We start from the raw sequence: 16,233 nt of genomic DNA, 5'->3' as shown, positions 1-16,233 counted from the left end.
TCTGTGGTCGGTCTGAACTCGGAAGTGAGTCCCAAACAAGTAGGGTCTTAGCTTCTTCAGTGCCCAGACCACAGCAAACGCTTCACGTTCTATGGCACTCCACCTACGTTCCCTGGGTAGTAACCTCCTGCTAATGAAGGCTACGGGTTGATCTAGGCCCTCTTCATTCAGCTGTGAGAGTACTGCTCCAATACCATGCTCTGAGGCGTCTGTCTGTACAACAAACTCCGTGGAGTAGTCAGGTGCCTTCAGCACCGGTGCTGTGCACATGGCAGCCTTCAGGGCATCAAAAGCGTTCTGGCAAGCCTCTGTCCAGATCACTTTCTTGGGTTGCTTCTTAGAAGTCAACTCAGTTAAGGGGGTAACAATGGTACCATATCCCTTAACGAACCTCCGATAGTATCCTGTGAGACCTAAAAAGGCTCTCACTTCAGTCTGGGTCTTGGGAGGCTCCCAAGCCAGAATCGTGTCAATCTTAGGCTGTAGGGGTGCCACCTGGCCACTCCCCACCTGGTGTCCTAAGTACACAACAGAACCCTGCCCTATTTGGCACTTGCTCGCCTTAATAGTGAGGCCTGCCTTCTGCAGGGCCTCTAACACTCTCCAGAGGTGTTGCAGGTGTTCCTCCCATGTGGAACTAAACACAGCAATGTCATCCAGGTAGGCGGCACTGAACTCATCCAGTCCTGCCAACACCTGGTTGACCAACCTCTGAAAGGTGGCAGGGGCATTCTTCATCCCAAAGGGCATCACATTGAAGTGGAAGTGCCCATCGGGGGTAGAGAATGCGGACCTCTCCTTTGCCCCTTCAGTTAAGGCAATCTGCCAGTACCCAGATGTTAAATCAAACGTACTGAGGTACTGGGCAGCTCCTAACCGATCAATGAGCTCATCAGCTCGGGGGATGGGGTGTGCGTCAGTCTTGCTGACCGCATTGAGACCCCGGTAGTCCACACAGAACCTAAGTTCTGGAGTGGCACCAGGAGCAGTAGCCTTTGGGACCAAGACCACTGGGCTGGCCCAAGGACTGCTGGAGTGCTCAATAACCCTTAGGGCTAACATTTTGGAGACTTCCTCCTTAATGCAAGCCCTCACCCTGTCAGTCACCCTGTAAACCTTATGTTTAACAGGTGTACTGTCCCCAGTGTCCACATCATGTGTGCACAGGTGTGTGACTCCTGGGATCAGGGAAAACAGTGAGGCGAACTGTCCCAGCACGTGGCGACAGTCCCTCTGCTGTTCCTCAGTCAGGGAGGGGGAGAGGATCACTCCCTCCACAGACCCATCTTTCTCTCCTGCAGACAGGAGGTCAGGAAGAGGCTCACTCTCTTCCTCCACCCCGTCATCTGTCGCTAGGAGCATGGATAGCTCAGTTCGCTCAAAGTGTGGTTTGAGGCGGTTGACATGTAGGACCCTCAAGGGGTTCCTGGGGGATTGCAAGTCTACCAGATAGGTGACCTCGCTCTTTCTTTCCACCACCTCAAAAGGCCCAGTCCACTTATCTTGGAGAGCCCTAGGCTCTACTGGTGCCATGACCCACACTTTTTGTCCAGGCTGAAACTCAACCAGAGTGGCATTCTGGTCGTACCACCGTTTCATGTCCTCCTGGCTTGCTTCCAGGTTCTCCTGAGCGAGACGCCTGAAGCGGGCAGTCTGGTTTCTTAGTGCCAGCATGTAGCTAAATACATCCTGGGGTGGTTTACTAGGAGCTTTCTCCAAAGCCTCCTTCACCAGACTGAGCGGTCCCCTCACAGGGTGGCCATAGATGAGCTCAAAGGGGCTAAAGCCAAGTCCCTTTTGAGGCACCTCCCTGTAAGCGAACAGAAGGCATGGCAAGAGGACGTCCCACTTACGCCTCAAGGGCTCTGACAGGCCCTGAATCATGCCTTTCAAGGTGCGGTTGAATCTCTCAACCAGACCATTACTTTGGGGGTGGTAAGGGGTGGTGAACTTGTAGGTTACCCCACACACCTTCCACAGAGACTTCATATAAGTGGATATGAAGTTTGTACCCCTATCAGATACTACCTCCTTGGGGAACCCCATGCGGGTAAAAACCCCCATCAAGGCACGTCCCACCACGGGGGCGGTGACCGTCCTTAGAGGAATAGCTTCTGGGTACCGTGTGGCATGGTCCACCAAGACCAGGATGAACCTGTTGCCCAGGGCTGTCTTGGGATCCAGAGGCCCCACAATGTCAATTCCTACCCTTTCAAAGGGAGTACTGACTACCGGTAAAGGTTGGAGGGGAGCTTTGCATTTCCCCCCACTCTTGCCACTTGCCTGACAAGTCTGACAAGATCTACAATAAGCAGCTGACTGCTTGTTCATCAAGGGCCAGTAAAAGTGGGAGACAAGCCTCTTATAGGTCTTGTCCTGCCCTAGATGTCCTGCCAAAGGCACATCATGAGCCAAACCCAATAGGAAGGTCCTGAAGCCCTGGGGTACCACCAGCATACGAGCTGACCCCGGCTCAGGAACCTTAGGCTCACTATACAGGAGGCCATCCTCCCAATAAATCAGGTGAGTACCTGGCGCCCCGCCAGCCGCCTGGGCTGCAGCCTGCTGCCGCAGTCCCTCAAGAGTAGGGCATTCCTTCTGCGCTGTGCAGAATACTTCCCTGGTGGGTCCCCCTTCCTGCTGCCACTGCGACAGCTCAGGGACCTCCCCCAGTTCAGCCACCTGTTCCCCTGTAGGTTCCGGGGCATCACCCTCAGGCTCTGCCTCCTCCCGGACCGTGGGAACTTCTGGGGCGGGTTTCCCGCGCCTCCTGCCTTTCCTCTTCTTGGCGGTCCCCTGGGCCACTGTTTCAGGCTCCAGGGGCTCTTGACTACCCTGATTGGCTGCCATAGACCGGGTGGATACGCATACCCACCCAGGCAGACCCAACATCTCCAAGTGAGACCTGTGTTCCACCTCCTTCCAAGGGGAATCCTCCAGGTCGTTGCCTAGCAAACAATCAACAGGCATGGTTGGACTCACAGCTACTTTCCAGGAACCTGAGACCCCCCCCCATTCAAAGGGAACCTGCGCCACTCTGCAGAGGCGCTCAGAGTTGTCTACTGCAACTACTTGGTGAAGTACCCGGGGATCAATCTGCTCTTCAGACACCAGGTGACTCCTCACTGTAGTCACACTGGCTCCTGTGTCTCTCAGAGCCTCCACCCTCTGTCCATTGATGGTCACCCATTGCCTGTACTTCTTAGTGTTATCAGGCACTAGGTTTCTCTGGACCATCTCACTGTCCCCTAGTGAGACAAGGGTCATTTCTGCTGGTTCCCACCCACCTGAAACCAACTCCTCCCCAAGCGCTACACTGGCCAAACCCTGGGACGGTGCACCAGTGGGTGCCGGTGTACTTTTGGGGCATTTGGGGTCCCCCCTCACATGACCCACCTGGTCACATGAATAGCACTTACGTAGGGGACCACCTGCCATTGGCTTCCCTTTGGAGAACCATGGCTTCTTTTCACTGGGGGGTTGGGAATCCTTACCCTGGGAATCAGTTTGGGGCCCTTTAGAGAACTCATCCTGTTTGCCCTTACCCCCCCCTTTCTTCTGAGAGGGACCCTGCCCACCCTTGGCGTGGTCTCCCCCATACCTCTTTTGGACCCTGGTGCTCTCCCAGCGGTCCGCTTCCTGTGCAAGCTTCCTGGGGTCAGTCAGCTTGCTGTCAATGAGGTGCTGGCGCAGCTCTGGAAAACATAAACTGTACAAGTGCTCCCAAGCAATTAAATTGTAAAGCCCCTCATACGTGTTTACCTTACTGCCCTTCACCCAACCATCCAGTGACCTGCAAAAAGAATCAACACATTCCAACCATGTTTGGGATTCCTTTCTCTTGTAGGATCTAAACTTCCCTTTGTACTGCTCAGGGGTGAGACCATACCTGGTAAGTAAGGCCTCCTTCATGGCAGGGTAGGTGAGACTCTGAGCATCCCCTAAGGCCGTCAGTGTGTCCCTCCCCTCTGCTTCAAAATGCTTCCACAAGGCTGCCCCCCAATGAGCTTCAGGGACCAGGTTCATGTGGAGAGCTGACTCATAACCCTTGAACCACAAGTAGATATCATCCTCCTTTTTATAATCCCTCACAAGGTCTTTTGGGATGTGTACCCTTCTCTCAGGCTGCACTGTAGAATTGCTGCCACCATCCCTACTGGACTGGTTTCTATGATCTATCTCTTTCAAGCTAAGCTCATGAGCCATTGTTATCTTTTTCTCCTCAAGGGCTAGCCTTCTCTGCTCCAATTGGTACTTCCTTTCTGCCTGTCTGTCCTGCAACTCTTCAGGTGTCAGACCCTTGGAGGATACACTGCTACTTGCCCTAGAGATTCTCCCTTGAGACATAGCAGGCCCACCCACTACATCAGTGTGAGTGACTTGCAACTCCTCTTCCCCCTCTGGCTCCTCATCTGTGTGCCCCTCAGCTGCTTTGGCTGCCACCCAGGCCCTCAGCGCCTTTTGCAGCTCAACCTTCTTGGATGAGCTCTCAATGGGACAGCCAACATTCCTACAAAACTGCTTCAACTGAGCCACCTTGTAGCTCTCCAATTTCTCCAAGTCAAAAGCAGTTTCAGCTAGGGCATCTCCAGACTGAGACATGATGAGAGGTTAAAAAAAATATGCACAGTTCCAAAAACAGAAAAGCAAGTTCTCAAATGAAGTTTCAGCAAAGTCAATCCCGGGATCAGTGAAAAAAAAAGAAACTGAATGTAGAGAAACACAGTCCAAGTAAAAAACAAAAATCACAAGACTAGTAGTATGTGGTCACGTAGTGGTCTGAGATCAAAAACAGTAGTGTACACTTAATCACTGTATGTCAAGTACAAATACAAGTCCAAATCCCGACCGCTGGTCACCAATGTTAGAAATGGGGTCTTTGGTTGACAGTCAGGTTACCCCCTGTTCAAGCAAGGACCCTCACTCTAGTTAGGATAAAAGAGAATCACCCTCAGCTAACCCCTGCTTACCCCCTTGGTAGCTTGGCAGAGCAGTAGGCTTAACCTCAGAGTGCTGGGCGTAAAGTATTTGTACCAACACACACAGTAACTTAATGAAAACACTACAAAATGACACAACACCAGTTTAGAAAAATAGGAAATATTTATCTAGACAAAACAAGACCAAAACGACAAAAATCCAACATACACAAGTCAAGTTATGATTTTTTAAAGGTTTAAAAATAAAAAGAGTCTTTAGGTAGTTGTAACAACACACTAGCGCTGCTAGCGTGAAAATGTACCTGGTTTGCGGCAAAAATAACCCCGCACGGGCGGTGTGCGTCGAAAATAACCCTGCACGGGTATGTGCGTCGAAAACAGCTCGGCACGGCGAGGCGCGTCGAAAAAGCCAGCCACGCGACGGTCCGAAAGTCCCGCGGCGCTGGTTGCGATCTCTCAGCCTTCGTCAGCGATGCTGCGCGTCGTTTCTCCTGCTCCGGGCGTCGATTCTCCGGTCGCGTTTCCTGCGGCGTCGTTTCTCAGCTGCGGAGCCGGCGTCGCGTCGTTTTCTCAGCCGCGATCGGATTCGCGTCGATCTTTTCTCCGCACGGTGCTCGGTGCGTGTATTTTTGTCCTTAGGCTGCCAGCCTCTCCTTTCAGGGTCCCAGGAACTGGAAGGGCACCACAGAGCAGAGTAGGGGTCTCTCCAGAGACTCCAGGTGCTGGCAGGAAGAAGTCTTTGCTATCCCTGAGACTTCAACAACAGGAGGCAAGCTCTACATCAAGCCCTTGGAGATTTCTTCTTCAAGATGGAAGGCACACAAAGTCCAGTCTTTGCCCTCTTACTCTGGCAGAAGCAGCACTGCAGGAAAGCTCCACAAAGCACAGTCACAGGCAGGGCAGCACTTGTTCCTCAGCGATCAGCTCTTCTCCAGGCAGAGGTTCCCCTTGATTCCAGAAGTGTTTCTAAAGTTTGTAAGTTTGGGTGCCCTTTTTATACCCATTTTAGTCTTTGAAGTCACCTTTCTTCAAAGGGGACTCACACCTTCTTGTGAAATCCTGCCTTGCCCAGGCAAGGCCTCAGACACACACCAGGGGGCTGGAGACAGCATTGTCAGAGGCAGGCACAGTCCTTTCAGATGAGAGTGACCACTCCACCCCTCCCTCCTAGCAGAGATGGCTAATCAGGAAATGCAGATTACACCCCAGCTCCCTTTGTGTCACTGTCTGGTGTGAGGTGAAAAACAACCCAACTGTCAAACTGACCCAGACAGGGAATCCACAAACAAGGCAGAGTCACAGAATGGTTTAAGCAAGAAAATGCTCACTTTCTAAAAGTGGCATTTCCAAACTCACAATCTTAAAATCAACTTTACTAAAAGATGTATTTTTAAATTGTGAGTTCAGGGATCCCAAACTCCACCTGTCCATCTCTTCTCTAGGGGAATCTACACTTTAATCATATTTAAAGGTAGCCCCCATATTATCCTATGAGAGAGACAGACCTTGCAACAGTGAAAACGAAATTGGCAGTATTTCACTGTTAGGACATATAAACCACATTACTATATGTCCTACCTTATCCATACACTGCACCCTGCCCTTGGGGCTACCTAGGGCATACCTTAGGGGTGCCTTACATGTAAGGAAAGGGAAGGTTTAGGCCTGGCAAGTGGGTACACTTGCCAAGTCGAATTTACAGTGTAAGAATACACATACAGACACTGCAGTGGCAGGTCTGAGACATGATTACAGAGCTACTTATGTGGGTGGCACAACCAGTGCTGCAGGCCCACTAGTAGCATTTGATTTACAGGCCCTGGCACTTCTAGTGCACATTACTAGGGACTTACTAGTAATTCAAATATGCCAATCATGGATGAACCACTTACATATAATTTAAACAGGAGCACTTGCACTTTAGCACTGGTTAGCAGTGGTAAAGTGCCCAGAGTAACAAAAACAGCAAAATCAGAGTCCAGCACACATCAACAACCTGGGGAACAGAGGCAAAAAGTTAAGGGAGACCACGCCAAGGATGAAAAGTCTAACACAAATCCTGAGAAATCTATTTAGGGAATGCAAAATGGAATGTACAATAATGGAGATTTCTTAATAGCGATTCCTACAGAGTAGGAATCTCTGTTAGAAAATCGTTATTTAGGAAAGGCTTCCCTATTCTGTACCTAGTTTAGCATTTCCAAATTTGAATAAATACGGCAATACAATAGTGCCGTTATGTGCTGGTGGAGGGGGGAGCACAAGAAAAGTGCCATATAATCTATGATGCGCCACTTTCTTGTAAATATGCCCCAAAGTATGCACATATAAAGTGCACAAGTGCCCTGCCGCTACATGGTACTTTAAAAATGCATTTTCGGTATGTTGTTTTAAAATTGCACATGGTTACCATCGACTTGGAGTCAATGGTAATAGCATTTCCTAAGTGCCCATTTCACATATAGGAAAGTCTTTGTACATATGCATGGGAAATCGCAAATAGGAAATCCCTAATGGTAATTCTATTTAGGGAATCACAAAATTAGATTTCTACATCATAAAAATAGCAATTTATGATTCCCTATCTGCCTTTGTACATATGGAAAGGCAATTTAGCATTTCTTAACGGACCAAAGTTGTGATCCCTTCTGTTAAGAAATGGTAAATCCCTTCGTGCATATGGAACTATGGGCCACATATATGTATATTAGAAATTGTGATTCTGTAACTGCGATTCCATGTGAATCACAATTAGGAAACAGCAATTCCAAATGTACGAAACTCCATTGAGTTTCTATTGCAATACCCAGTGGATTGCAAATAGAAATACCTCATGAATATAAATGAGTTAGGTTGCCATTTTTGACCCATTGGGATTCGCAAAAATCACAGGGATGATGGACTGCTGTGGTCAGCAGACAGCCATGTTTTAAATAAAGCAATCTTTGTTTTTCTTAAACACAGACTGTGCTCCTTAAAGAAAAATGGGATGCATTTAAAAGAAAAAAAAGAAACATTTAAATTTAATTTTTTAAGCGTTATGCCTGCTCTTAAAAATTTCTTTTCCCACCCATTCACAAAGGGCAAGGAGCCCCTTGGGGACTCTTTCACATTTACGAATGGGTTACCACCAACTGTTCATTGGCAGTAAATTGTGAATGTTTTGCGACTGCATTTTGGTTGCAAAACATTTGTACATTCCTTTCAGATTCGGTACTAGGTAGGGATGCTTTCAACACACCCCTTCCTAATACTGAATCGCAAACCTAAATTGCTATTTGGTAACTAGTTACTGAATTGCAATTTGGGCTTTGTACATTCCAAATTGCTTTTTTCCAATTGCAAATGGGCCAATTCTGCAAATCGGCCCCTTTGTGACTGGACAAAAGCTTTGTGCATGTGGCCCTATATCTCTTACAGTTTGTCACCTGCACTGAAATAATGGCCCTTCAATAGCTAATAATTTCTAGCAAAATCACCCAATACCAGATCTGTAAGCCACAAACCTCTACCCAATGTGCAGCTTTGAAAGCACTGACCTACGTTGAACTGAACCTGACACCCAGGAGATCATCAGTGGTGCTAACTGGTCGTAAATCAACATGTCAATGCCATAGAAAACATGTAAATAAATCGGGTATCCATTCGCTGCACTACATCTGAAGTTAATGAACAATGGCCCAGATTTATACTTTTTGCCGCAAAACTGCGCAAATGCAGTTTTGTGGCAAAAAGTATAGCGCCGGTGTGTGCCATTCCTCAGTGCCAGCCAGGTGCCATATTAAAGGAATAAACTTGGGCTAGCTTATTAAAAAGATGCTAGCCGGGTGGAAGAGGTGGTAGGGAAGGAGGGGATTGTGCGCCAAAAAATTAGGCTAGCCTTGTTAGAAGCAAAAAAAAGTCTTTAACCAGACTAGCGCCATTTCCTGACACACAACCACCAAAAACATGAGAAAGACAGGAGTCATGCCCACCACCCCAATGGCCAGCACAGGGGACAAGTGAACCCTGGGCATGGCCATTGCACCCTGTGCCATGCAGGGGCCCTAAGCTAGGACCCCCGATGGCACTTAAAACAAATTAAAACCGTACTTACCTATACTTACCTTACTCACCTGGGATGGGGTCCCCCATCCTCTGGTGTCCCTCTGGTGTGGGTGGGGGTGTTCCTGGGGCTTGGGGGGAGGCACCTATAGACCCATTCCATTGTGTTTAACCATGGAAATAGGTCTACAGGTCCCCTAACACCTGGTCTGACCAAGGCGTTAAATAATGGTGCAAAGCAAGCTTTGCACCATTATTTAGCCCCTCCTCCCACCTGTGCGTCATTTTAACACGGGGTATATATATGGGGCTATGGGGATAGCACCTTTTTTTAGATGGGAACGCCTACCTTGCATCTCATTGACGCAAGGTGGATGCACGCATCCAAAAAATGGTGCAAACTCCTATATTTTGATGCTAGACATATCCTAACGTCAAAATATAAATATGGAGTTAGGTTTGCACCAAATTTGCCTAAAAAAAATTACACAAATTCGGCGCAATTGAAGTATTAATATGGGCCTATATCTATAGGTTGAAGGACCTAAATATTTTATGAAGCTTGAGCCAAGTGATTAGGAGACTCTCTACAGGGGGAGGCTTGAGTTAAGAATTTATGTGTTTAGCAAGGAGAAATATCACTAGCAGCTATGACAAACTAAGGATTTCAAGACTTGCTTTTAACCTTTCATTGAGAAAAATGGACTCTAAACTTTGCAAGTATTGACATTTGTATTAATTTATTAAGCATTTTGTTCGGCAACACTGTGCCTAAAACAACAGCATAGATTTCCACAGACAGAACAGTAGAATGATAGTTAGTGGGATCGTCAAGCAATGGGGAGGGTGCAGGAAGGCATGAGTGCAAGCCATGATGGCAACATAAAGATCCCAAAGCCTTTGAAAGAGTATTGGGTATTGGGATCACACCCTTTCCTTTGATTTACCTCAATTGAGAGTAAACTCATTGATAGACATCAAGAAGGAGGAAGGCTTTTTAGGGTATTTGTGAAGGCATTGAGGCCAAGGGAAGGCCAACTTCTACAAGGTGTAAGGTTCCGTCAATGTGGACCTAGATGATTCACCAGGTAATTGCCCATGGCGAAGAAAGGGAGAGTTTGTGATCTCAGGTCTTTTGTGACTATGGAGGTAGTGTCTGTTTCTTAGTACTGGATAGGTGGGGCCTTGACAATGATGGATCTGAACTCTAGGTTAAAGACATTTTACAGAGATCTGTGGTGGAAAGAACTGTCTGGTGCCCTTAGAGAGAGGTCATGTAAGTTGCAAGGGTCAAACATGATGAGAGTGGCATAGTTGAAAATGCATTTGATTGAAGTGTAGTTGGAGGAAGGCAAGTAGGCTTTTTCAGTAGACAGGGTTACCGAGGATTAATAAGGGATCTGGAATTATGGAAGTTGCAGTAATGTTGTATTTTGTGGCTATCCAGTAACTAGTACCAGATAGAATTAGGCCTTGAGGTAATAAAAAGTGGAGGTCTTAATTGTGTAGTTGAAGTCAATATAGAAATTGCGACATGGAGCCTCTGGAAAATGCAAGAGGAATGGATGGCCTTGCAGATAGTCCTCAAAGCGGAAATGAACGGTCTTGGTCAATCTAGAGTCAAGCATGAGGTAGTGTGTGCGTCACCTGGTAATGGATGGAGGGATTAGAAGTCTCAAGCTATGTCTGCTAGAAAGCCATCTCCCAGTCAGGAAACTTAGGGGCATATTTAAGAAAAGTGGCGGTGCACACAGTGCAGTGCCACTTTTCTTGCACCCCTTAGCGCCTCCTTAACGCCACCATGTGTGCGCTGTATTTAAAATATGGCGCACTATGGTGATAGTAAGGGGACTAGCGTCTGAATTTATGATGCTAGTCTGGCGCTTTGTAGGTTTAGAGTAAAAAATTCTGACACTAATTCTGCAAAGCACCTAGGAGCCCATTGTAAGCAATAGAAGCTTCCTTTTAACACCTGCTCTGAGCAGGTGTTAAAAGTGCCTAAAAAAATGGCTCAAGGAAATCTCTTAGATTTCCTTGTGCCATTTTATTGCCCCCCTAATAGGGGAACGCCCCCTTTGCATACATCATGTCTGGCACAGGCATAATGTAGCTCAAAGGTTACAAAGTGGGACAATGCATGCATTGCGCCATTTTGTAAATATGATGCAGCATTTTTGGCCTTCTAATGCCGCATTAGCCTAACAAAATGATGCTAATGTGGCGTTGGAATGGCACTAGGGGCTCTTAAATATGCCCCTTAATGTTCCCAGAAATGACCCCTAGGTTACAACTAAAAAAATAAAAGAGACAAAGGGCCACATGTACGAAAAAAGTGGTTTTCTACTTCCTAACAGCAAATTTTTGCAATGACTATTAGGAAATGCACTTCAGTGTCTCAGATACTGTTTGTGATTCCCAAATGCGTCGCAAGGGACCTGCCTCATTAATAATCATGAGTCAAGTCGCAATTTACGACCTATTTGTGAATGGCCACAATCACAGGGATGGAGGCCTGCTGCGGTCAGCAGACCACCATATCTATGTGTGCTTTTTAAATAAAGCAACTTTTTTTTAAATGCGCCCCATTTTCCTTAAAAGAAAACGGGATGTGTTTCAAAATGAGAACTGAAAAGTTTCCTTTGCATTTTTTAGGAGAAGGCAGTGGTCTGTGGGACTACTGCTGCTTTGAAAACGTTTTTGCAGCCATTCACAATGGGGAAGTGGGTCCCTTGGGGACCCCTTCTTGTTTGCGAATGGGTTACCACCTCCTCTACAGAGTCAGTAAAATATGAATGTTTTGCGACCGCATTCCGGTCACAAAACATTCATACATACCAGTGCTATTTGATATTAGGAAGGGGCGCCTCTTCCTAATACCGAATCACAGAAGAAAAATGCAAGTAACAAATTACTGAGTCACATTTTGCTTTTTGTACATAGAAAAAACATTTTTCTGGTCGCAAACGGCCCGATGGGCTGTTTGCAACCGGAAAAAAGCTTCATACATCTGGCCCCAAATGTCCTGTTATTGCCTGGGATAGCCCTGTTCGCATAGTGACAGGTGTGGGCCAGTCCCTAGCGTAGCATAGAGACAAGCAGTCTCCATCCCATGTGCATCTTCTTGTACCTGACATCCTTTTAAGGAAATCTACAGAGTACTACCAATCAAAATTGTGGACCAGAATATTTTCAGCATCAGAGATCTGCCAGATCTGATGTGAGCCCTGATAAAGTATAAAAAGGCAAGTAGTGGAGGGATTATTGTCATAGACTTAACCTGTTCTTATAGGAGTATTCAAAAGTGAACCACAGCTCCATGGTTCTGAACATCACTGTCTTCAGCATCACATGCTGAAGACAGTGATGTTCAGAACCATGGAGCTGTGGTTCACTTTTGAATACTCCTATAAGAGCAGGTTAAGTCTATGACACATGCTACATACAAAAGCTTCTCATATCATAGACTTTGAATAAGCTAACCATGATGATTGAGGTCTTTGGCAGCTTGTGTCTTGTGGTCTTCTTATTATGTACTATTATGTCTCTACAAACTGGGACAAGTACAAGTACAATCCCTTCTACACGTGACACTCATGGCAGCAAAGGTGAGCAGGTACAGGCTTCTCAGGGATACAATGAGGCGGCAGAAGCACAGAACTCACCAATCAACCACCAGACACAAAAACCTGAATGGTCAGCCTGGCGCCTGCCTTTCTAGAAAAAGAAAGCTCTTTTTAATCTCACAGCAGTACTAAATACTACACAATTCAAACCAGTAACAAAGGCAGCAATCCTGGTCCCAATTTTCCCTTGTTGCTCTATACCCACTTATCCCCCCTTATGCTATCTCCCATCCGAGTGATCCTTGATGTGCTTGTCTTACCAGCAATTATGGAAGAAGCATGAATAAGGTACGGGTGCACATTCTTTCACCCCAAAAGTCAAAAGCGCAATTGGTTTATGCTTTTCATGTGTTCTTCTTACCAAAGGTGTTGTAGTAGGTAGGAAATTAGTGTCTGAGTCTTTCTCACTCGACTAACATGGTGCCTGAAGCTTTGTTCTCCCCTCCCTGGCAGACAAAGGCCCATTGTAGTTGAGGGTACTCCCTGGAAGTTTTAGGGAGGGCTGGATGTGGCTTGAAACTTGCTGCACAAGGGAGTTTGGGTTCAGTCCAGCTACAATCAGAAGCTCTGGTACTTCTGCAGATGTCGGTCTGGTGACTGCATACCCGTCAAGCTGTTGAGATGAATGCAGCCCTGCTTTGTTTGTTGGTTGACACTTAAGCAGGTACAGGCCCCGACTGGGCTGATACACTCACCAGAGAAGTTTCAGGCCACATAGTCTCAGGATTCTTCCATCCTGCCTTCAGGTGGTACTACTTGAAGAATGCTTCTATCATGAACCCTTGTTGGAGCCTGCACTGCACTTCATTGCTCATTCACAGCCTTTACAAACCCTCTTGAAAATCAAATCCATGCCAGAGTCCATTCAAATCCAAGCCAGAGTCCAGTCTATGGTTTAATTATCAACCATTAATGCATTATGGTACATGTGCGCCTTTTGCGTGAGACCTGGAATGCAGCCTTTTGGTGTATTTTATACTTGGAACTCTGTGTTACCATTTCCAACATGGCCATGTGCTCCTTTGAATGGATTCCTGTCATGTTCAGAAGCAAGATCCGATCCATTTTCCACTTTGGTTCTTCATTCTGCCCACTGGTTCTTCCCTGGGACCTTGGTGCACTCCTTCAGGCAGAGAGCTGGAGGAGGGACTTTAACTGCTCTCGCCAGCACTGTGCTACAGCCAGCTCATACCTATTTGGTGTTCCATTCTATCTATGTGAATGTGAGCTGGAGGAGGAATTTGAGGCTGGTTTCTGCATTCAGATTGTGTGCTTCAACTTCTGTTTCCTAGAGCTTCTGCTTTATTCTCCAGTTGGCTGCACTGCTGAGTCCTTAAAACCTCGAGAGGACTTCTTTTGGAGCGGAGGACATTTTAAACAGAAACAATCATTAGCATAATTTTTTACTTAAACATCATTATCCTCTCACCTAATTGGCAGTACTGGCACATGCTGGAGATTTGGGCTGGAAAGACACTGCTTTTCCAGCAGATCAAAATTGAATGGTTAATTCAAACCAAAAAGGCAAATGTTATCTGGCAAAAAAAAAGTCAAAGTTTGTCTTGCAATTCCAAATGCTCTCTTTAAAAAAAAATCCTATGACAATGTTAGGAGCCTGTTGCGAGTGCTCCTCGAGCAATACATGGCTACAGAATCATGGCACATCACAGACCATCCATATTGTGGAATTCAATGCTTCATGTCACTAGTAATGCCGGTACAGTCATTTTCTACTTCACATTTTCATATGCATGGTATAATGGTGCCACCATGTATATATTTTGGGCCACATTTATGGGGATTTGTCACAGGGCAGCACAGCAAGTTACCTTGCTGTGCTGCCCTGCGTCGAAGTGAAAGAGCAGGAATGCGCCATATCTATTACATAGCCTAGCACAGCATAGCCTAGCACCAACGCAGGCATCCTTGCATCATGTTGCAAGGGTGTCTGCTTTGTAGGCAGGATTGTTTTTATGCAGGAAGGGCCACCTTCCTGCACAACAATAATCCTGCAAGCCTTTTTCCTCTTTCTATGTGTGCTGTAGAATGCAGCACACATAGTAGGAGAAAAAAATGAATATAGTAGGAGAAAAAAATGAATATAAAGATATTTCTCCTCGTTGCACCTGCCCTGGGGCAGTATAAGGTTTTGTCACATCCCCATATTTACATGGCCTCGTAAATCCGGGGATGCGTCAAAGTCCATGGGTGTTGCATGATGCAGAGTGAGACAACACAGCGATTTGCGCTGCCATGCCTTACTCCATATCTATGAGGCCATTCAAAGGCATGGAAAGTGGATATGATTGAGAGGTTTGGACTGCAGCTGCATCATTAAATAGATGCAACAGCTCCGCAAGCCTACCATAAATAGGCAACTGAGTGTATAACAGGCATACTTATGACATCAACATCTCACACCCATTGTCTTTGCCACTGCTTGTTTGTATTGCTTTCTCAGCCAAATCAGGCTGAACCTACCTTCTGATACTCAGGCTTCTAGCAGATCATCTTTGGTTGCTTTTCCCCATTTTTAATAATATATATACAAGTCAAGAAGTCTGAATAAAATCAAACCAAACTTTCAGACCCAATGTTCTCCTAGGACCCTAAACAAAGAACACATACACAATGACAAATGCATCCAGTCATGAAATTAGTAATATTAAGTTTAATATTTAGTTATTTTACATTTTAAATCTTTTTTTTTAGTAATACTGTTTTTTCTGATTACAAACCATTGTTCATCTCCACAATCTAAAGGTCAGATTATTTTTTGACATTCATTTTTTACAGTAGTTTTAAAAGAACATAGAATACCAAAGTCAGTATAATACAAATTAACAAGAATAAAACATGGCCGGACCATAACAATGCTAAATAGTTGCACGAACGGGTATCTGAAAGACCTTGCACACTTACAGGAGAAACTAAAAAGTTAAAGATATTGCAAAGAAACACTCCCTCCTGATACAAATCACTGTACTTGTGCCATCTCTTTTGTTTTCACTTAGTGCCCTCACCCCAAGTTTGTTTTAAAAAAGGGACATTTATGGCAACAACATGGGCACCGTCTGTATGTATCTTCTTACCCTAAGGATTTAAGGACTTCGTAACCTGCATTTGGCCTCAAGGAGGAGTCCTCGTAGTTGTCTCTTACGCCTCAAGTACTTCCTGACTTGCATTTGGCAGTATGGAGGAGAGCCCATAATCATTGTTAAAGCCCCAAGCACTTCCTAGACTGTGTTTGGCAGTATAAGGAGATCCATTAGTCACCACTAAGGCCTCAAGAACCTCCTACATGTGTGTTGTGGTTAGGAAGACTACACAGTCTTTCCTTGGGCATCATAAACTTCCTAACTTACATGTAGTGATGTGAAGGTGATTCCATTATCATTCTCTGGACTCAAGAACTTCCTAAACATTTTCCGTGAGGTGAAGGAAAATAAATATTAATTCCTCGGGTTTTTAGAACTTCCTACCCTGGTCTAGGAGCATACAGGAGATTGCTTAGCAGTCACTCAAGCACGCACCTAAGTCCAATGTGTTAGCTTTTTAAGAAGTTCATCATTCAACAACGACAATGAATTGGCAGGCTTTTCTCACCAGAAAAGAGCTCTCCGGTA

The sequence above is a fragment of the Pleurodeles waltl genome, chromosome 4_2 (assembly GCF_031143425.1).
Source record: "Pleurodeles waltl isolate 20211129_DDA chromosome 4_2, aPleWal1.hap1.20221129, whole genome shotgun sequence".
Lineage (NCBI taxonomy): Eukaryota > Metazoa > Chordata > Amphibia > Caudata > Salamandridae > Pleurodeles > Pleurodeles waltl.
Note: the sequence above shows the minus strand (reverse complement) of the source record.